Here is a 21,974-nt window from a genome sequence, read left to right as displayed (position 1 = left end):
ATGTACGATTGAAAAAATTAGTCTTCGGGGGCCTCTGTATATTCCCACTGAAGGCAAGAGCATCTTAGTGAAAGTTGTGTTCATTGGAGAGTGCTCAAGCACAGGGTAGCTCCTTCAAGCTTTCAGTGCCTGTGGCTGTATAAGGGAGTTCCACTCTTCAGTTCCTGTCTCTCTGTTGCTGACAGCTGACTGGACATCACATTCATGTTTCAGAGCTTTGACTCTGACAATCCTCTGTGTTTTATTTCTAAAAGGATGCCCCTCCACTACCATATAGAAGTGGTACACAGCATTAGTGCTGGATGTGGAATGTTTTATGTGGATATTTTTATTTATTTTAAACATAAAGGATCTGTTCTACTCTCTCATTCCTTTCAAATAACTTTTCTTTAATCCATTGAATTGTATGGGAGTATGCTGTCCCTGAATGTCACATTATTGGAGTATGAGACTGATCTGATGACTTGTTCTGTAACTAAAATATTATATTTCCCTTTATTTACTTCCACATTAGTTATTTAGTTTGAAAGATCGCTGGATAGATCATATTAATTGGCATTACTTTCTGGGTGCTTAGTCAGATGTTTGGATAATTTTCAGTTAGAATAGATGAAAGAATGTGTTCCTGCACAGGGTAATGGCAATTAATTATTGTACGTGGTGGAATATAGCATAGTGTGCCTAAAATTGAGGCTGAGCAATAGTTTGCTTTACAAAACAAGATTTGAAAAAGTGACTATTTACCTCTAAAACAATGACAATGAAATCTGTTTCAAATGACCACTAATAAACTAGAAAAAATCAGTTGCATCATAGAGATGGTTTATAACTAAATGTCAATCAAAACAGTATTAGAAACTCTGGGGAGACTTTAGAATGGTAGCTTTATATATGAAGTTGCTTATTGGAGGCACTCCTAGGCTTCCGTGAAAAAATGAATTACATTAGCTGAACCCTACTGCTATCTTACTAATAATGTCTTCTAAATGCTTCTAATTGGTATTTTTTATTTTAGATGCAGTCCCTGTACAACCCCATTGGCTCAGCTGTTTATCTCTTCAAGAGCGAGGCAATGCTTTGGTTGTGTTTTAATTAAAACTTGCCATATGGATTTTAATTTTACACTCTAGGTCAACTTCTTTATTGCCATTTGAGGATTGGTTAACCTTTGGTTAACTCTGCTTACTTAGGAGGAATCAGGAGTGAAGTATGTTCAGAAAAAAGAATAAGTAGGAAAGGTTAACCAAGCCTCAAATGGCAGTAAAGAAGTTAACTAATTATTGGTTACTGCAATGTAACTTGCATGCTCTCTGTAATTCATTTAACTGGATAAAATATATTTTCTGAACTACCAATAGTCAAATACAGACAAAAGCGCTGAAAAATAATAACTATATAACCATGGAGTCTATACAGTATAATAGTACTAAAATATGTGTCAATAAATAATATTGTTAGAGCTACCTCCCTCCAGTTGTAGCACATTTGTGTTTGCAATCAAAATTTCATTTGTGAACTTATGTGCAGCCAGAGACTGGGAGTGCAGCAGAGCCAGTGCACTCAGTCCATGGGAGAGGGAATAGGCCAGATTGCTTGTGAAAGACTCTTGCTTGTCTTTCTAAAAGATATGCTCTAGCTCAGCCAGAAGTTATGGACTTGATACAGGAATTACTATGCAATGTCATGGCTCATGTAACACAGAAGGTCAGACTAGAGATCATAATAGTCCCTTTTAGCCATGAAATCTCTGAGACTTTTAGCCAAATAGTATTAATGGTTTCTGGAAGGAGCAGCATCCAGACCATTCCAGTTCATTTCATATTATCCAGAGGGTATTGCTCTCTTGTTGAGTTAGGTTAGTTCTCATGCTGTTGCTTGGACAGCGTAGAGGACACCAAATGCATTGTATGCCTCCATGATGTTCTGTCCTCAGCCAAATTTGGTGCATTATAGTTACAGGATACAATGCCTGTAAGGGACAGGTGTCTATTAATGCCATCCAGACATCGTGTTTTAGGTCTTCCAAGGGGTCTTTTCCATCCTGCTTTTATTGGATCAAAGTCAAAGATAATTATCTATGGGAAGATGGTACGCGTTCGGAGCAGATGACTTTATCACCTTAGAGAATGTTGGGTGATCATTTGAGAAAGCAGTACTTGTTTAGTTAGGAAGCAGATCTCTTCTTTAATTTTGAATTTTGTACCATTTGCTGTTTTTAGTCATTTGGAGTTGCTTTCTTTGAACAATGTCCAACTTCTTTTCAAACTTGACAGTTGGGGCCAGTTCCATAGATCAGAACATTTATCACTGAAGCATTAAAGCTATTTAGCACTGAAGCTTCGTATTGCTATTTACCTCGGTGTTTGATTTGTGAAGGATGTTCTTGATGAGGCACTGACAACATATTTGTAGTGCAAGCTTCAGGTTCTTACTTGATGCCATCCATATTATTAACAACAGAGCCAAGGTAGATGATGTCAAAAACAGTCTCAACTGGATAGTCACCCACTAAGATGCTAGAGTATTCAGTGTGTTTGAAATCACCATCTGGAAGAATTTTGGTTTTACCTCAATTAAGTCTGGTCTGACTTTTACCACTGAGCTTTCCTGGGCGTTAAGTGCCACAAGCAACTCATCTATTGATTCAACAACTAGTGCTATGTTGTTGGCAAAATTGAAGTCAGTAAGTTTCTTAACGTCAAGGTTCTTAACATCACCTAAAATGCATTTACACGGTCTTAGAGAGACAATGTGGGTGAGGTAATATCTTTTATTGGACCAACTTCTGTTGCTGAGAGAGACAGATGTTGGTCCAATAAAAGATATTACCTTACTCACATTGTCTGTCTAATATACTGGGACCGATAGGGCTACAACAACACTTTACTTAGTCTTGTCAAGCACATAGTTTGTGATGGCATTGAAGAATTCTTGGTTGGCATGCCTGACCTAATTAGTAAGAAAGCAGTTCTTTTCCCATTTACAAGAACGCAGTTTGAGGAGTCATCATATAAGACAGAAAACATTCTACAGCACTTGTCAGAGAGGCCTGCAAGTTTCAAGATCAACCAAAGTAATTCCCTGTCAACAGAGTCAAATGTGGTCTTGATATCTACAAACGCCGTGTGAATGGGGCACTTGAATTCTCATGCCTTCTTGATAATCTGATGCACTGTGAAGATTTGCTTCATTGTGGAATGAACAGGAGTGAAGCTAGCTTGAACTGATCTTCTCTTGCTCCTTAAGACATCAGTGGCTCAGGCCAATGAGATAGAAGCAAAAACTTCCCCTAGGATGGATAGAAGAGTAATGCTCTGATAGTTACAGCAGTCATTTTACTGCCAATAATGCTTTTTTGCCATTTGAACAGGTTTTCCAGATGATATTGAACAGTGTCTGCAGCCACAAAAGAATAGGTGGTCCACTGCATTTTAACAGTTCTGCTACAATACCACATATTCCTGCCACCAACTAGAATACTTCTTCAAACGATTTTCCACTGTTGAAGTGCATGTGCCCTATACAAACACGATGGGATGTTTTTGAATAATAGTGTCCATTGGGGTAACACCCCTGCCCTGGCCACTCACACTTCCCATAGCCAAGAGTATATGGGTAGAGCAGCAACATCCTCCATCCAGTTCCTTCTTACTCCCCATGGCAGTGAGACAGAGCCCTGTCATGTCTGTGTCCCTTGCTCTAAGTTGGCTGATGCAGTTCTATAGTTTTCTTTGTCCATTGGCATATATTAAAAAACAAAACAAAATCTCTTAGACTTATTTAGATTATTAATAGGTTTTCCTATTCAGGGGTTTATGCCCCTGTATATACCACCTTGCCTTTGGTGGATAAAATGTACATCCGTTTCACAGGAAGTCCTTGAGATTCTTTGATGGCAAATATCACTGTCAGTAAAGAGTTCTACTCTTTGGCCCCAGGAGTCTTCATCAAAGTTCTGGCAGTCATGGCTGCGTAACTGAGGATATAAGAAATACAGGTGTACTCTGAACTTGATGATTGGCTGATATGGGAAAAATCCCCTCAACAAACATACAACTCCCTTCAAAAATCATTAAACCTCTTTTTTTGTCCTTATTGTAGAAAACACTTCTGGCAACAGGTAATTCCTAATAAGCTGAAATATCTGTCAGTGAGTCATATTATCGATCACATTTGTAATAACAAGTATCCCTCATTAATCACAAGTAGTCTTTTTCTGGACATCGGGACACATTTTACATGGGTCAACAGGGCCAGGATTTCACCATTTAGTCGCACACTAAATTTAACCTAAGTACAAAGTTCCTAGAAGCACAAAAAACAGAATTATAGACAAAATGCACTTTGTTCATGCACAAAGAATCATGGGGGTTTATATACAAAGAATTATGGAAGTACAAAGAATCATGGAGAGTCTGATTCATTTGCTATCAGCAGGAAACCTTTAACCAGACTGACCTACAAGGCCAAATGGAAGAGATTTTTCTGTATGGGTAGTTTGGCAACAATTCTCACCATTGACAGCTCCAATTTCTGCCATTCTGGAATACCTACTTTTCCTGGAACAATTGGGATTGTCCCTCAGTTCTATAAGGATGCACGTGGCAGCAATCTCTGCTAGTCACCCTTCCATCCAGCACCACATTATCTTCTCATATCAACTCTGGTGAAGTTTATAAAAGGGCTCATCCATGTTTTCCCACTGTCATTGAACCCCTTCCTTCCTGCAATCTTAACTTGGTTTTGACTGCACTGATGGGTTTTCTATTCAGGCCTGTGTCTACCTGTTCTGTTTATCACCTGTCTATGAAAACAACCTTTCTGGTAGCCATCACATCGACTAGGAGAATAAGAGAGATCCAGGCCCTCATGATGCCCCCCCTCTTACATGTTCAGGTGCACACCAGGCTCTTTGTAGCATTTGCTGAGGGGGTTAAGGGACAGCCCTCAGAAGGGCAATCATCTCAGAGGCTGTCCAAATGGGTCTCATATTGTATTAAGTCCTGTTATGGTTTAGCTAAGAAGGTGCCCTTGGACAAATTAGGGCTCATTCCACTAAGGCTCAAGAAGCTTCTGATGCCTGTCTGGGCAGCATCCCAACATCAGAGATATGTAAGGCAGCAACATGGAGTTCTAAACACATGTTACCACTCACTATTTCCTGGTTCATACATCCAAATCAGTTGCTAGTTTCATTAAAATGGTCTTGCAATCTCTGTTCAAATAGGACTCCTCTTGCCTATCTCCAGGTGAACAGGCACCTGATTAGTAGACACAAACAGTGGAATTTGTGGGGACAATCACTCAGAGAAAGAAGGGTTACTTACCCAACAGCAAGTATGGTTCTTCGAGATGTGCTGTCCAAAGATTCCACAACCCACAATTCCACAACCCAATTCCATCCCCACTAGCCGGAGTCCTATTTTTAATGGGATTCTAATTAATGAAGGAATTGACTGCAGGTTGCACCCTGCCTTCTATAACCATAGCCATGTGAAGCAAGAGGATGGCTGGGACACTGCAGTTCAAAAGTATCTAATCTCAGGCACCTGGGGTATATGCAGACCAAATCTGTGTGGACAACATATCTCAAAAAACCACACACGGTACAGCAAGTAACTGGTCTTCATTAACTTGCATGTATGTGAATATTGTCCAGGATAATAATGAAAGAAGATCAATCATAGTATAGCTAATTTACTTTGGCTTCCAGCTGCATTTAACCCCACTTCTTACAAGGAGCAAACACTGATAAATCTTTCTTGGCAGAGAACTGAAATACAGCTGGAATGTCTTGTAGCTGATTTAGTGTTGTCATGACTCTTTTTTTCTCTGGGATAAGAACTGAGGATTTAGGACTGGTCTATGGGAGAGGAGGAAGGTCCAGAAACTCTGTGAAATAACTCCATGACAATATGGAGACAAGCAGCACTGTACACCCGATAGATATATTCTGTCTGGCAGTTTGTCAGGTAAATTGTAGAAGTAATTTTCTTTTGAGGTAACAATGTATTCATACTGTATTGGAGCACATGTTTTGAAATAGAGACTGTTACAAACCGCCTCAAAATCAATTAATTTCTGTTACTGTGAAAGAGATGCCCAGATTTATTAGGATAAAAGTACAGGATATTTACAAACACTAGTTTTCTGTGCAGTTTGCATCCTGATTTCTGCAGATTGAGGTTATCTAGCACTAACGTTCATTTGCAGTTAGTATTTTTCATCAGTTCTCTCCTATAACTCCTAGTGACAATAGTGAGACTTACATACATACATCAAAACCAGAATACAGCACTAAATAGTAAAGAATTATATTTAGAAGATTCTGGAATTATTTATCAAAGCTGCTACTAAAAGATAAGATACTGAAATCTCTGTATACAAATGATTCAATGTAACTTAATTCAGAAAAGTTATCATAGTTTGCATCAATGCAGCCTCTACTTAGATGAGATCAGATACAATTTCTGAACAAGAGATAAAATGAAACTTTAATGTGAATGAAAATAAAATATATTTAAAGATGATTTTTAACTTAGTACATAAATTATTCGCCTGTAATCTTTATGGTGAATGTTTAAGTTAGTCATTATGTAAATGCATTCATTACATAAATATTCATTATACAAACCCATTATGTAAATCTATAAAATCTACATGTTCAGTGTTACGCCATAAGGAGCGTTGAACTGTAGTTTGTAACCTGAAATTCTTGTATTGTTGAAATGCAATTTGAATAAATTTCAAGTATTTATTTTGTTCTGACATTTAAGAGCCAAGTGCAACATCCATAGTTTAAGAATGAAACCTGAATCTTAAAGAATTAAGGTCTGTCTGAAACATAATGCTAATTTTAAACACTTGTATACACAGCATATTTGTTATATTACCATCTTTAGAAAGCAAGCACTACAAATGTCACCAATAGGAGTTGTACACTCAAAGACCCACAGAAAGCGGACCCCCATCTAAATACCAGGAGGCAGTAATTTTGCAAGGGCCTGATCCATTTCCTTGATTTGGTTTATTCCCCGAGTGAACAAGAAAAAGAGATGACCTGCAGTTCCTCTTCTTCTCTCAACAAGTTGCTTTGGCAGCTGCTACTTTTACACATGTATGAGGCTTTCATATATGCTTCTCTTTTCTCACTCTTTTGGGGTGGAGGGACAGAGAAGGTAAAACAGGAGGATTGTCACGGATGGTGTGACTAAAAGAGATGGATGAAGCTGGCAGTTGCAAATCTATCTATATCCCTTGCTATTACTGAAAAATGCATGATGCACTGAATGAGCAGGGCTCCTGTGGAAAAAATAGTCTGTGATCATGTTATTAAAGACTGTATCAAGTTTGTATGACTTCCCTTAGTTCTGGCATTATCTAACTTTTGCATGCTTGACTTAATGTCCTTTGAATGTACTTTTTGGATGTACTTTCCTAGATTTTTAAAAAGCAAATTGAAAAAACAGAGTCGACCATGTTGGAACCATATTTCATCAGCAGAATTAAAACCTTTAGATGCATGGCACAGACATCTGGCATTTGAGCTAACAAGTAGTAATAGGTTGTCAGCCTCTATGTGATCCGTCTGCTAAAAGGAGATGAGGCGTATGTTTTGTCAGTGAGTTTCAGTTATTTTAGTTTGCTCTAGTGATTATCCACCCTTCTGCCTGTGACCCTTCCACCTTGTATTTGTCCCAGTCTCAGTCTCCCTTCTGCCCCCCTTTTCAACACCTCATCTCAGCATCCTTATCCCAAGCACCCTGCCTCTCTCTGACCCTTGTGCTGTTTCCCAGCTCTTTCTCACAGTTTCATCACCAGCACTAGGCCACTTGTCACAGTCTCTCTTCTCACCATTACCTTTGGCCCTGCTTCTCACCCTTCTGCACTCAGGTCAGGCTGCTCCCTCTTTCTCCTCACTGCCTAATTGCCAGCATGAGGGAGCATTGAGAGAACAGGAAAGAGAGCATCCCTGCTCTCAGTTCCAAAGCCTGGTACCATAGCAGCTCCTGTCTAATAGGAGAGGAAATTGTAGAAGTCCTGCTTGGTTGCTATGTGGGGATGGCTCATGAACAACCCAATCACACATGGGAGCTGAGAGTTAATGGCACATTCTCTGTGCAAATGAAATCTTCTGAGAATTTAGCTGCCAAACTTTAACAAGTCTCTACTACACATGTACAAACTGAGATTTTTCAGATGCTCATAATTTGCCCAAATTTCAACAGATTTTAATGGAAGAACAAACGGTACATTCTTGGTCACCAATAATGATCCTCTTACCAAATTTCAAGTCCCTGTGCCAAAGCATGGAAGGACTAAAGAGAAAAAAACGGTTGTTTAAAAAAAAAGTAACATTGGCAAAATAACTTATTCTGAGAAACAGCTGAACCATTTTTGCTGAAATTTAAAAATACAATAAAATAATAAATCAGCCATCTACAACCAGCCAGCATGGGAAATTTTAGCCCAAAGGCTTAAAGTTTGTCAAAGTAATAAGCAATGGAAAACAGGGTCTTACAGTGAAAGTGTTGGGCAGCCTTAACTGCAGGCATTGCAACCTGAACTATCTACAATATAGCTCATGATAACAGCAGAATAATAAATATCTGCAAAGCAGAGTAATCACAGCCAGTTCACTTTCCACTGCCTGTAGTACACTAAGTGTTTGCAGTTCAATAATATTGGCAGTCTGATGTTTTGGAGGTAGGTTTTTTTCCACTTTCATTCAGTGACTCCCCTCCCCTTATTAGCAAACTCCAGTCTCTTTTCATCCCCTTCTTCTTTTGTGCATGTGGGCGTGCCCACCATGATTGAACTGAATCCAATACTAGCCCCATTGTTTCTGGACAGCACTAAAGCTCTGAAGATGTATTACACTAATGTATCATCATAACGCTGTCGTTCTGACGATATATTAGTGTAATACATCTTCAGAGCACTCAAATGATGGGGCTGTCTAGGAAGAACGAGTCTAGGAGTTGATTCAATTCAATTACAGGACAAAAGGCATTGCTAGTCATTGAACACAGAAAGAGAGAGTGTTTCCTGTAAAAATCTCACTGGAACAGATTACTACAAAAATCTTGGCATTTCATGGAAAAAAGTCAGCTTTTTTTCTTTTAGTTTCATCTAAAAATAACTACCTTGGAAAAATAACAAGAAGGCTTAAAATTAGCACTAACTAATGTTAAACTACCTTGTTCCACATGTATTTAATTATTAAAGAATATAATTGTTCAAAGTTTAATGAATATTTCCACACAATACGGAAACAGTAAACACCCTGTTTAAAATGTAAGAACTAGGTGGAGTGGATTTTTTAAAAATAAAAATGTATATTTTTAATTGAAATCAATTAGTATCAGATTTCCAGGGACTTGTATTGTGTAATATGTGAACTCGTGTTTTAAGATGCTCCGCTCTTTTTTTTTTAACTCAAAAGTGGCTTTGTTTTTAAACTATACTTTGCAACTGTAGCACTCAGACCTAATGGACTCTGTATACCCAAGAGTCGGTAGAGCATGTGCACATACAGACTGATACAATAGGTGTTAGTGTACCTAAACTTCAGCTAATATAATCACAATCCCAAACAAAATATCCAATACAGCAATTTGTTAGTCTATAACAAGCTGGTATCTTCCACCCTACTCTATAACTGCTATCATTAACACTACAGAGCTAATACTAACACTAATCTCAACTGTAAAATAGACTTGGTTCCACTGTTTCCTAGCTCTATAATTCAAAATCGAATTAACAAATACTTCATGTACTTTGGAAATGGTCCCATCCGAAAGGCCTCTCTGTTGGATCATTGTTAAGGTGCCAAGAATCTTTCATTTGAGTTACTTTGTCCTAGATATCTTAAAACTTGGAATTATTTGTTGCCTGGTTCATGGGTCTGAATTCTTGAGGCCAGTGACTACTGCCAACCTGGAGCTGCCAGTCATCTGTCTATTACTCCAAGTGATCAAAAGGTACTTCCCTAGCTTCTTTTTTAGAGCTTTACTGCTAGTCAAGAATAATTCTGCTGACAGCATAGCTGTTACTTAGAATGATATGCATCTGTCATCTAGGAAATTTCCCCATGACACTCCTTGTAGTCACCTGGCTAATGGTATGTGTACTGCCCTTTTCTGGGTTGATCAGAATTCTTCGACTACATCATAGCTCCTGTAGGGCTAATTCAGATATTCTTTTAGCTCAAATGTTAGAGGCCTGTCTCTTTGGAGCAGAAGGAGCTGAGTTCCATTCTCACTATAGCTGTGAAGTTCTGAGTGGCTAACATGTGCAACCTAGCAGCAACTATAAAGATTCTAGATGGACATGGATTTTTTTACTCTATTACTCTACAGAATATACTAGTTTCTTTTAGTTGCTTAGGAAACATAATGTAAAACAGTTCAATGATTTAACGTGATAAGCAGTGGCAATGACATGCTTCCCTTATGCCATCATTTTTCATCTTATGGGCAATTGTTTGACTGTGGCATTAGCATTGTACTCAACTTTCAGGTGAAATTTTATTGGACTGAGCTGAAACATCTGTTCCTTGCAACTAAATTGGAATGGCCTAGAAACAAGCCAGAAAGCCTTCAGTAGTAAACCATGCCAGGAAAGATCGACAATGATTAGGCCAGGATTAACCATGAGCTCGGATGTTTCACATGTTCAGTGAAGGGAAAGGGAAACATAGGCATTAGGGCATTATGAATAATTGTGCTAGTCTTTTTCAGGCCATTTATCTTAAGCTGTGTCTTGCATCTGTCTTTAATATCAACTCAGATATTTTGCTGATGGAGGCCATATTACTCCTAGATAGAAAAATTTATGATATGACATAATAATGTGAATTGAATCTTGGCTGTGTTCCTTGAGGGTATATACAAGCTGACTTCAAAAGTAGTCGACTCCGAGCCAATGTATCATGGTGACAATAATTATATTATTTGGGGGTTCAATCTATCATGTCTCCCAGCCCAGAAGTAGAGATGGGGGAATATGCCTTTTCTTTTAGATTAGATGTAAACTCACTACTTAGGTTTTGGAGTTACATGGGCCTTTTTGTGCCTTTGGACTAGCAGCTGTTGTTGAAGCCCTGGAAAGTCCCAAACTCATTAATTTGTTTTTATGAATACTGAAAGAAGATGGGGGAAAAAGGCCACCACCATCACTCCCATACAGGTGTTGCTAGGGCCTATTACCCTTAGGTGTCTTCTTGCTAAATTCAGTTCAGTAAAGTTGTGGCCTTTTGGCTGTTTCTCATATAAAGCTGTGTCTGTTCTCCTGAGGTCTTACCATCATCAAAATATTGTTCTATCACCATAGCTATCCATAGCTATCCATGCTTTTCATCAGCTGCAGGCTGAACTACTGCAGTATACTTTCCTTGGGGCATGAACACACAAAGGCCATCTGGTTCATTATATGATAGCCTGCTTCCTAAATAGGCCAGACTGAAGGGAGCACATCATGCACCCTGAGCACGTAAATTTCTCCATCTTCAGTTTCAAATCAGCTTCAAGATGCTGGACCTGTATGGTCAAGTGATGACTTCCTGGAAGACAACCACTTAAGTGACACTTTTGTGAAAATCAATATTACAATGAGAAAGCTGAGAGCTTAGGTCTTTTTGCAGACAATTATACATGACAGATTTATGGACATAATACCTATATGCTACTGTGAAGGGCACATTAGAAATGAATAGAAAAGAGAAGCCTAATATACAATGGTCCATTTTGTACTTTAAATATTTATATCATTAATATTTTATAGGGCCTCCATTCTGTTCTGTATAGGTTCTCATACTATGGTATCTGAACACCTTCCAGCAGTGCATTAAGTCAAATGTCACATCTGTCACGTGTTTAGTTCTCTCATCCTATTCCTAGGGGAGAAGTATGTGCAGTGGAGCATCTTGCTTTGGCATGGTTTTAGTTCATTTTTTTTTAATATGTATTTAATATGTATTTATAAGAGAGACAAGGTAGGTGAGGTAATATCATTTATGGAACCAACTTTTGTTTGTTTATTGGATCGACACAGCTACAACAACACTGCAAACTACTATGTATTTGTTAGAGAAGGCAAGGACAAAGAAATGTGCCTTGCTTTTGAAGCAGAATTGGTCAGCGTGACAGATATTGTCACCACATGCAGAGTCTTTGAGTACTATATTGTACTTTATATTTAAAACATGAAAATTTCAAAAAGCCCTTATAATCAGATGAGCCAGACAGCATGAACTGTAGAGCATGCATAGCCCATTGCACCCATACAAATGATTTTGTGTATTTGTGTGTTCCTGGCTTGCTAAGTGGGTTTCCTGGGGAATCCCTGGGTGGGGGTGTGGTTAATGCAGATCCCCCAACACCAGATATGTAAAAACTCAGCCTTACAAGCTTGACCTTGGGGAGGAGGGACTGGTTTTATCTGTTTATCTGTTTTCAATAGCCTGGGAGACAAAACAAGACTTCTGGTATAAACAGCTGAGTTTAAACAGACTCAGATCTTTCCTTCTGATTCAGCAAACAGACAGGACCTTAGGTCCTAGGGTGGCCCCAACCCCTGCAGAAGAGCTGGAAAGACTTTGTCCTACCACACATCCCATATGGAAGATGGGAAATTCTTGGTATGTTTAGTGAGGGTTTAAATGCTTTTATTATTTTTATGTGTTTTTCCTCAGTGATGCTTTTGCTCTCATAATAAATGAACTTTGCTTTGGAAAAGCTATGTGGTCACTGGTAAAAACACTGTAATTGTCCTTGAGGAGAAAGCCAAGCACAGGTGCTGGCTGTTAGGCAGACTGACTCGCTGGGGATATCACAGTGTATGGCACGAGACAGGGGTGCGGCCTTAAAATCCTGTCAGAAGGGAGTGGGACGCCACTCCTTCCCCAGACACAGGTGACGGCTAGAGGCCTGAGATGTGACTGGACACTCCTGAAGTGGGACATGGAGGGGGCTACAGATTCAGTTACCCTGAAACTGTGAGAGTGAGATTTGTGATTATCCTTAGTTCCTGGGGGAGTTTATCCCATAGTCTCAGACTGGCCACTGAGAAATTTCTGTCTCCCGTGTTGGAAAAATATTCCAATTGAGGTTCGATTACCCTACACCGAACAGAGATCCACGCAGGTAGTTGGGCAGTCTCCAACTTTATTTCTGCAGAGGTCAAACACTTCCCAGCAAGTGGTCAGTGTGAAACCCCGAAGGCATGCTCTTTTGCATATTTATACAAACAAGACAAAGAAATTACATATGCATAAATTCTTGATGCTTATAGGTATATTCAAATTATTACTACTATTGCTATTGGCTTATACTTTTCTATTTCTACTAATTATAAAGATATACATAACAGATAACATATTAACAGAAGATTTCTACTTATCTATCAAAGTTGTCTGATCTCTCTCTCTCAAGGCTGTGTGACTAATTAAAACCAGTTGGCTCTCTCCTTGCCCTTTCTCTGACCCTGGCAGAAGATTAAGCACTAAAAGGGAAAAGAGAAGGGGGGGTGATTTCAGCAGAACACTCAAAGAACTAAAATGGAGTGACTATGGTCAAGCAGACAATTATTTTCCTTCACCCGCACAGATGCAGTTTACCCTTATTTCAGAGAACTCCATTGTGCCAGAGGAGCAAAGCTGTCAACCACAGTGTTCATCACAGAGCTTTAGACAGTCTTTTAGATATCCTGGGTCCAGGCCCTGGAATGCCTAGATAAGCACCGAGAACTTGGACTTGATTTGATAGTCTATGAGAAGCCAGTGTAGAGAGCGGAAGACTGGTTACATCTGGTCACAATAACCTGTGTTATTGAGGACACATGCTGAGGCGTCTGTTCTAATTGGGGTTTCCTAAGTGCAAAAGGTTTTATGCTGTAGTCCATTTTATTATAAAATTACTATTCTGGAATCAAGTTTAGCAATCTGTAAAGTCATCACGTCACTGAATCAATGGCTCTCTAATACGAAACACACCTGCAGCAGTTTCCCACCAACTCATGAGGACAGAGGAGATATAAGCCTAGTGAAGGAAGTAGCCTTCCTCCTATACATAGTTTTATTTATCAATTTAAAGGCAGCAGTGCAATTAATAGCTTCCAGTCATTACTGTCTTTCAACCTTCCCTTCATGTTTGGATAACGGAAAGGAAATTTATAGTATTGAATCCTCAAAATTTCATCTTTCTTGCAGAAAGGAAATGTCTTTTGATTTAGGTTTAAAAAAATGTTATTTAATGGACTTTAACCGGAATGGATGAAATCCACAGTAGAATAGATGAAATCTTGGGATTCAGGACTGTATATCATTTTCAGTATCAAACAGTCCTTTATATATGGAGTCAGCTGATATTAAACTTTGTTGCCAATTAAAAGGTCTCATAAAAATGTCATCATTATGAGAACTGTTCACATTTTTAAGTATCCTTTTAGGAACAATTAACAGTAATTCTGAAAATGTTCATGTCATCTGTAAATTTTGAAACCCAATGAAAAATTCTACCTGTTAATGTGTAGTTGTTATGAGTACTGAGATTCAGACTGCGATATCCAAATACTTTGGTCTGCTGTGTGAAGGAATTGAGAAGTGAGGACACAGTGATAGTCTTAGTCACTTCATATAAAAGGGATGAGGTCAGTATTGTGCTTAAAGGGGTAATTAGATTGTGGTTAAATGCTTGGGTACTCTCTGTTGGTAAACATGTCCTCAACTCTAGAATGCAGTAATGGCACTTTTCTTAATAGCCTACATATAAAAATCTTGGAAGAGAAAACTGGAGGAGTCAATGGGTTTATTACAGTCAGATGTTTTTATTGTGGATAAAGTAAAACAATAGCCATGAATGGCAGGATGGAGGAGAATTCACTTTTGTATACCAAAAGCTATGCAAAAGAGCAAAAGGTAACCCGATGTAGCCAGAATCAGAATCGCGGGATTTAAAAGTTCAAACACAAAGAAATGCAAGAAATAAAATTATACAGAACCAAAATGAGATACAAACACACATGTTAAGAAAGGGCTAACCATCAAAATGAAAAAATTGTATTAGTATCAATTAGGGACAATTAGCCCGCTGCCAAGAGTCCATAAATCCCTACATAAGAGCTCAGAACTATGTTCAAGCTAGTCCTAAATTTTGGTGGTGGTGGTGTTTTTTAATTTCTTTACTTCTCCAGACTGAGAAGTATACATTTTCATATTTGACCATTTGGCCTTTAAGTTAGAGATGGAAAATCTTCTACAATGAAATGTTTCATATGCTTCAGCTCTGCCAAACAGAATTTTGAATTTCACAACATGACAAGAATGCCTCACTGTTAAAGGCTAGTGCTTTGACTAATTCTGTGAGAAAAACATATTCCGAATAAAGAACCCTGAATAAAGAAAAAAACATGTAACTGTCTCCCAGATATTCTATATATTGATATATCACTGATATTTGTGTTTGTGGTGTCGATATACCAATCTCTTCCATGCAAAGATTTCCAGAAACAGATCCCCCAAAATCAGAGGGCATAATCTGGTAGGCATGCTCCTGCCCTTACAGAACACAGATATCCATCAAATCTTTTGGTTTAAATGCTATTTTTCCTTCCAAAAGGTAGCAACTAATCCATAGTATCTTCACTGTAAGTATTAAAATGTAGATAGTTGTCCTTTATCTCAAGATTCTACCTCTAAGGCAGCAAAATCAATACACTAATGCATTCCAGCATATGAGACGGTCATATGTTCTTTGTTGCAGTGAATGTAAAGGGAAAATTCAAAGTATGGTAACTTTATGGCGTTCAGATATATAGATTAGCAGGACAGGTAGTTCTGCCTGGTGATTAAAAGTTATTGTAACATCAGAAAGTGTGGGAAAATAAATTAAACTTGACATTTTCACTTTTAAAACCAATCTGTACCCTGATGATTCAAAACTAACTATTAATAAACAGCAGCAAATGGGAAGGTTGTGCACGTAGAATAATATAAATGGTTCCTAAGAGTCATTTTCTTTCTGTCTCTGTTGAACACAGCATCAAAGAAAAAAATGGGCGGGTTTCCCAATAAGGTGATGTTTAAGGATTACATATGCATGATAAAGGAGCACTGCAATGTTTTTTCATCTAAAAATGCTTTATGATGGGCAGTGTCATCTGGTAACTGACAAGTTTATGCTGGCATTAATGTTACTTAGTGCTCTCACGTCATCATAGCTCCATTGCTTTGATGATTGACAGTAAAACAGCAATTTAATATCTTCAAAAGATTTGTCGCTTTAATGATGCATTTGTGTAATGATGTATTGCCATTATATGTTACTGTGAAACACAAACCCTTACTATGAACACTCAGATATGTTCTACACTTTTTATCCCAAGAACTGTGTAAAAACATACCTAAAAAGGAATATTTTTGAGGAAAAGTAATATATACTAGAAGGCTAGAAAAGCTACTGCTTGCCTATACAATATGTACAAACGTCCTTGATTTTTTTTTTGAACAAAAACAGTCATAGCAGTGGTAAAGACCTATTTGATTGTTCTGTTCATGAACTAGCTAAAAAATATGTAAATAGTTCATTGTAAAAGTCTTGAGCTGAAATTGTGAAGTCATTCAGAGTCTTGCCATTGGCTTAGTAGGGCCAGGATTTCGTCCCAGAACTCTAATTCCTACTTTCCCTCTAGTTCATCTATGAGACACTGCAGAGCCTAATACTGAGAAAATTAAATTGTCTTCTGAAATTCTTCAGAAGAGACTAGTAATTCAATTTCCTCTCTCTCTTTCCTATGGCTATGCCTTTATTTAACTGGGTATACAGTAGTAGCAGTATGTCTTAACCCATGGGCTCTGTTCACCGGTAGGTGTGTGTGTGTGTGTGTGTGTGTGTGTATAATCTTTTTTTCTACTGGATGGTTGTTGGAATTCTCCAGATGCAAAAAAAAAAGAGATGTTTTTGGTATTGAAGATAAAATGTAATAGACATTAGTGACAAAACTAATAAAAGTCCCTGGATTAATGAGAAAATGTTATCTATACGTACATACATATATGGCTTTTAAAAACTTTATGAAATTCATTTTCCTATTTTCAAAATATATAAGCAAATGAGTTATATGGATGTAGTGTGCATATATTACCACAAACTTTAGATATGATAATGACACATATATTGCCAAAAACTTCTTATGTGACATGAATCAACTCAGGAACTTAGTTACAAAAGTTTTCTCTCAGTAGTGCCTCAAATTTAGGCTTTATTTTCAAAGATGCCAAGCATCTGCAACTCTGAAGAGCATACATAATGTTTTTGAGAAATCTGACTCATATCTGCTGCTTATATGAATCTGGCCATTTTGCCAGTATTTGTGTTCTGTCTCATTTAAATAATGAATACCTAACAGTGAGAATTTTGAGTATACTACAAGTTTCCTCTTCAGTGGGCCTTGAATCAAATCCCAGTGCTTTCTCTGAGCCAGAGTGAAACAAAAGCAGATCTCACTTTGCCTGCTGATCTTGTAGCAACTGGCGCTATTGTATTCTTGGGGAAAATCATACAAGATTAGGGATGGAAGGGACCTCAGGAGGTCATCTAGGCCAACCCCCTGCTCAAAGCAGGATCAACCCCAATTAAATCATCCCAGCAAGGGCTTTGACAAGCCAGTCATCTCATCATAGAAGACTATCAGGTTGGTCAGTATGACTTGCCCTGGTGAATCCATGCTGACTGTTCCTGATCATCTTCCTTTCCTCCAAGGGCTTCCAAATGGATTAATTGAAGGACCTGCTCCATGATTTTTCCAGGGACAGAAGCAAGGCTGACTGGTCTGTAGATCCCCGGATCCTCCTCCTTCCCTTTTTTAAAGATGGGCACAATATTTGCCTTTTTCCAATTGTCCAGGATCTCCTTCTATTGCTACAAGTTTCAAAGATAAAGGCCAATGGCTTTGCAATCACATCAGCCAACTCCCTCAGCATTACATTGCATCCAGCTCCATAGACTTGTGCATGTCCAGCTTTTCTAAATAGTCCTGAACTTGTTCTTTCACCACTGAGGGCTGCTCACCTCCTCCACATACTATGCTGCCCAGTGCAGAGAGCTGACCTTGTCTGTGAAGACAGAGGCAAGAAAAGCATTGAGTACTTCAGCTTTTTCCACATCATTTGTCACTAGGTTGCCTCCCCCTTTCAGTAAGGGGCCCACACTTTCCCTGACTTTCTTCTTGTTGCTAACATACCTGTAGAAACCCTTCTTATTACCCTTCATGTCCCTTGCTAGCTGCAACTCCAATTGTGCTTTGGCCTTCCTGATTTCAACTCCGCATGCTCAAGCAATATTTGTGTACTCCTCTCTAGTCATCTGTCCAAGCTTCCACTTCTTGTAAGCTGCCTTTTTGTGTTTAAGCTCACCAAAGATTTCTCTGTTAAGCCAAGCTTGTCACCTGCCATATTTGCTATTCTTTCTGCACATTGGGATGGTTTGTTCCTGTGCCCTCAGTAAAGTTTCTTTAAAATACAGCCAGCCATCCTGGACTCCTTTCCCCCTCAGATTAGCCTCCTTTCCCACTTATATTAGCTGTGGTGGAACATATTTTGTACTTCTATAGCACCTTCCATCCAAGGAGTTCAGAGGACTTTACATATATTAATTATGTCTTACAGCTCCTCAGATTACATTTCCATTTTATAGGTGATTTAACTGAGGTACAGAGAAACTAACAGGCATATTTTCAAAAGTGCTGTCTAACTTTGGTTGGCAACTCTAGACACCCATCACATTAGAAAATCAGACCATCAGTGTGCAAAATTTAGCACACAACATTAGAGATCACTTTTAAAAATTTAAAATAAGGTGATTTAGTCTGGGTCACACAGGAAGTTTGTGCTAAGCCAGGAATTCAGACCAGCTTTCCTGATCCCTAATTCTCTGCTTTAGCCACTGGACCAGCCTTCCTTTACTGTGTGTCCACCAAAGGCAGACAGTACCCTTCAGTGAATCATCATCCAGACAACTTCTTTATACTGTATAAAAGGATACTAAGAATCTATGATTTAGGACCTGTACTATATATATATATATATATATAAAGGATTAGTGGGTGTAGTCTGTCTAGTCTGTCTAGCCCTAATCTTTATCTCCACTTATTTTCAGTTACAAAAATGTGTTGTTGCATGATTGGTAATGTTCTGTAAAGATAGTTGTACCAGGGAATTTTAATAGGTCAGTATAGCATCCCCCCATGCACAGAATAGATTTACAAAGAAAGTGCTGACAGACACTTAACAATGGCATAGCTGGTGTGCACCACTCTAATAAGAATCATATAAGCACTCCCAAGTTTTCTTTTTAAAAAAACCCTTTTTTGTTTCTATATAAAATATAAACACATAATGAAACAAAACATAAAATACATGCACAAGATGGAAATAACATATAAATATCAAAATTCAACATTCATTATTTGTAAAACATGGGAAAACAAAAACAAACAAACAAACAAAAAACATCCCTGAATCCTGTAAGATTATGCAGTGCATCAATTATTAAAGTGACTAAATAGATAAGTAAGTGAGAACATAACCTTTGAGTATCAGGGATAATATATACTAAGCTGCAAAAGTATGCAGTGGTTTCATGTTTAACCAGACATCCTCATATTTTTTCCAAGCATTTCTCTTACACAGAGTCATTTTGTCCATTAATGCAGTAGTAGAGAGGTCAGTAAGCCAGTCTCTATATGAGGGAGGAATTGATGATTTCCATTGTCTCAAAATAACTCTTTTGGACACTAAATAGTTACTGTAATCCATTTCTTAATGTTAACTGGTAATACCAACTCATCCAGCATCCCTAAAATACATAAGATTGGAGAAGAAAAGAAAGCAACACTTAAAGTTTTTGAGAGACCACTGAACAGAGCATTCCAGAATACATGCATTTTTGTCAGGTATAGCGGATGTGTGAAGGTCACTGTGAATTGCTTATCTAGTCTTAAACAAACATTCTGGAGTCCAATATTGCCTGTTTAATAACTTGTTCTGGAAGAATCACAAGGATAAAGAACTTGAAATATCTTTCATATCAAGCCAGATATCCTCCCAGGTTTCTGTTGTGATAGTAAGGCTAAATTCTTTTTCCCTTTGTTTTTTAGACTGAGATTGAGGGGACAATACAAAACATTAAGCCAACCATAAGTAATTCCTACAGAGTGACTTTTGTTTCCATATTTCTTAACATGTTCTTCAAGAGATGAGAGCATTGAAACAGCAATTGTCCCCTATTCTTGGATGAATCCTTGAGCAAGAAAGAAGAGCACTAGTTGATATTTGTTACACATGTATTCGAAGAAGGCCAGTCTATCATCTTGTCATATATCTTTAATTTTTGTTAATCCTTTTTCTATCCAAATTGTCATAAGTGTGGAGTTGGCCTTGATTGTAAGGCACAGATTATCCCATAGTCGTACAAGAAGAGAATTAGTAAAATCAGATGCTGTAATCATCTTAACGTGTTGCAAGATGTAGATGCAAAGACTAGATTTTCCCTTAATTATATGAGTAACTTCTTAAGGTATATAAAAGAAGAGAGGGAACCAAATGACATACCTAAGCTTTTTTCAATCTCAAACCAGGCTGGAGTGTATACAGAGCTACTGGAGGGAAGCCACTGTACAATAGGACACATTTGAAATGCTAGATAATATAGTACAAATCTAGCAACCCCATATCTCCAGTTGCCCAGGATTTTTTAAGGGTCTTGTGTGACAAGTGAGGTTGTATTTTATATGCTTTAAATTGAGCCTCTAAGAGTGTCAGTTATACAAAAAGACCTGTAATTAAATATCATGTATATTCCAAAGTATATTTGTAACAGAAAACAAAACAAAACAAAAAATTAACAGATTTAAAACAGGCGTATTCAGATCCCTGATGGCTTCAGTTCCATCTGCTCTTCCATTCCCTATATTATCTAGTAATAGTCTAAACATTTCTACATGCAAATATATTTTAAGTCAAATATTACCCTATAATGCCATTGAGTATTCTAGAACCTGTATAATATATTTCTACCTACAGAAATTTTTATTTATACATGCAAATACATATATACAGATTCATCATATGTAAATTTACAATTGATTTGGTAAATCAAATATAAAATAGTACCAAATTTAAATATGAAAAATACAGCAGTATAAAAAAATCATATTCATAGTATGTCAAATGCCCTCCACACATTGAATAACTAGTGCTATTTAAGGTTTAGGTTATAGTCTACTTTACATGTCAGGAATATTTACTAGTCCAAGGGACTTGGGGTTACCATAACATGACACATCAGAGGCAGAGCTCTTGAAGTGATTCTGTCTAGCAGTGTAAGTTGTGAGCATTAATGCAGATAATACTTCAGTCAGTAGATGGTGTTAAAAACCCCCAGCTTAGTGTTAAACTGTTACTCTATGCATTACAGTGCTTTTCAGTTGTTGTTATTGCTTAGTTCCAAAGGAGATCAACAGAAGAGTTCAGCTTGGCTGGATATCTGCTAAGAGTTGGATGATTATATAAGTGAATATTACCATATCTACACAGAAAAACAAACTGTTTTTAAACTAGTTGAGATATGCTTTTATGATAATAAAACCATTCAGCTATTTTTCGGCAGATCTGTTCTCAATCTTTGAAGTATCTGCCAAGCTTCAGAGGGGGTTTTGCTAAAGCCCCAGAGTCTTCTAAATCCATAGTGTAGGTGGATGGGAACTTGATGCTGTATCTGACATTGTTCCCCTTCAGAATTTGCTTTATGTCATTGAATGCAGACCTCTTTTTGTGAAGTTCAGCAGAGAAGTCAGGAAAAAGAGAAATTTTGTACATCTTTTCTGGCAACATTCATGAACATTACTTTATCATTGAGCTTGAACAGGATAGGTCTGGACTTATACTCCTGCCTGCTAGTACCAGACATTCAGTGAGC

The 21,974-nt window shown here is 37.9% G+C and overlaps 1 protein-coding gene across 2 annotated transcripts in view; it reads left to right on the top strand.

Annotated features, from left to right (window-relative positions):
- NEGR1 (neuronal growth regulator 1) overlaps nucleotides 1-21,974 on the top strand; it is a 526,075-nt gene that overhangs the window by 337,091 nt on the left and 167,010 nt on the right. The gene's annotated exons all lie outside the window — the stretch shown is intronic.

The sequence above is a fragment of the Emydura macquarii genome, unplaced genomic scaffold (assembly GCF_026122565.2).
Source record: "Emydura macquarii macquarii isolate MOO-44397 ecotype Brisbane River unplaced genomic scaffold, CSIRO-AGI_Emac_v2 contig_2481, whole genome shotgun sequence".
Taxonomy (NCBI): Eukaryota; Metazoa; Chordata; order Testudines; family Chelidae; genus Emydura; species Emydura macquarii.
The sequence above is the reverse complement of the archived record's forward strand: the minus strand, read 5'-3'. Positions and strand labels throughout refer to the sequence as shown.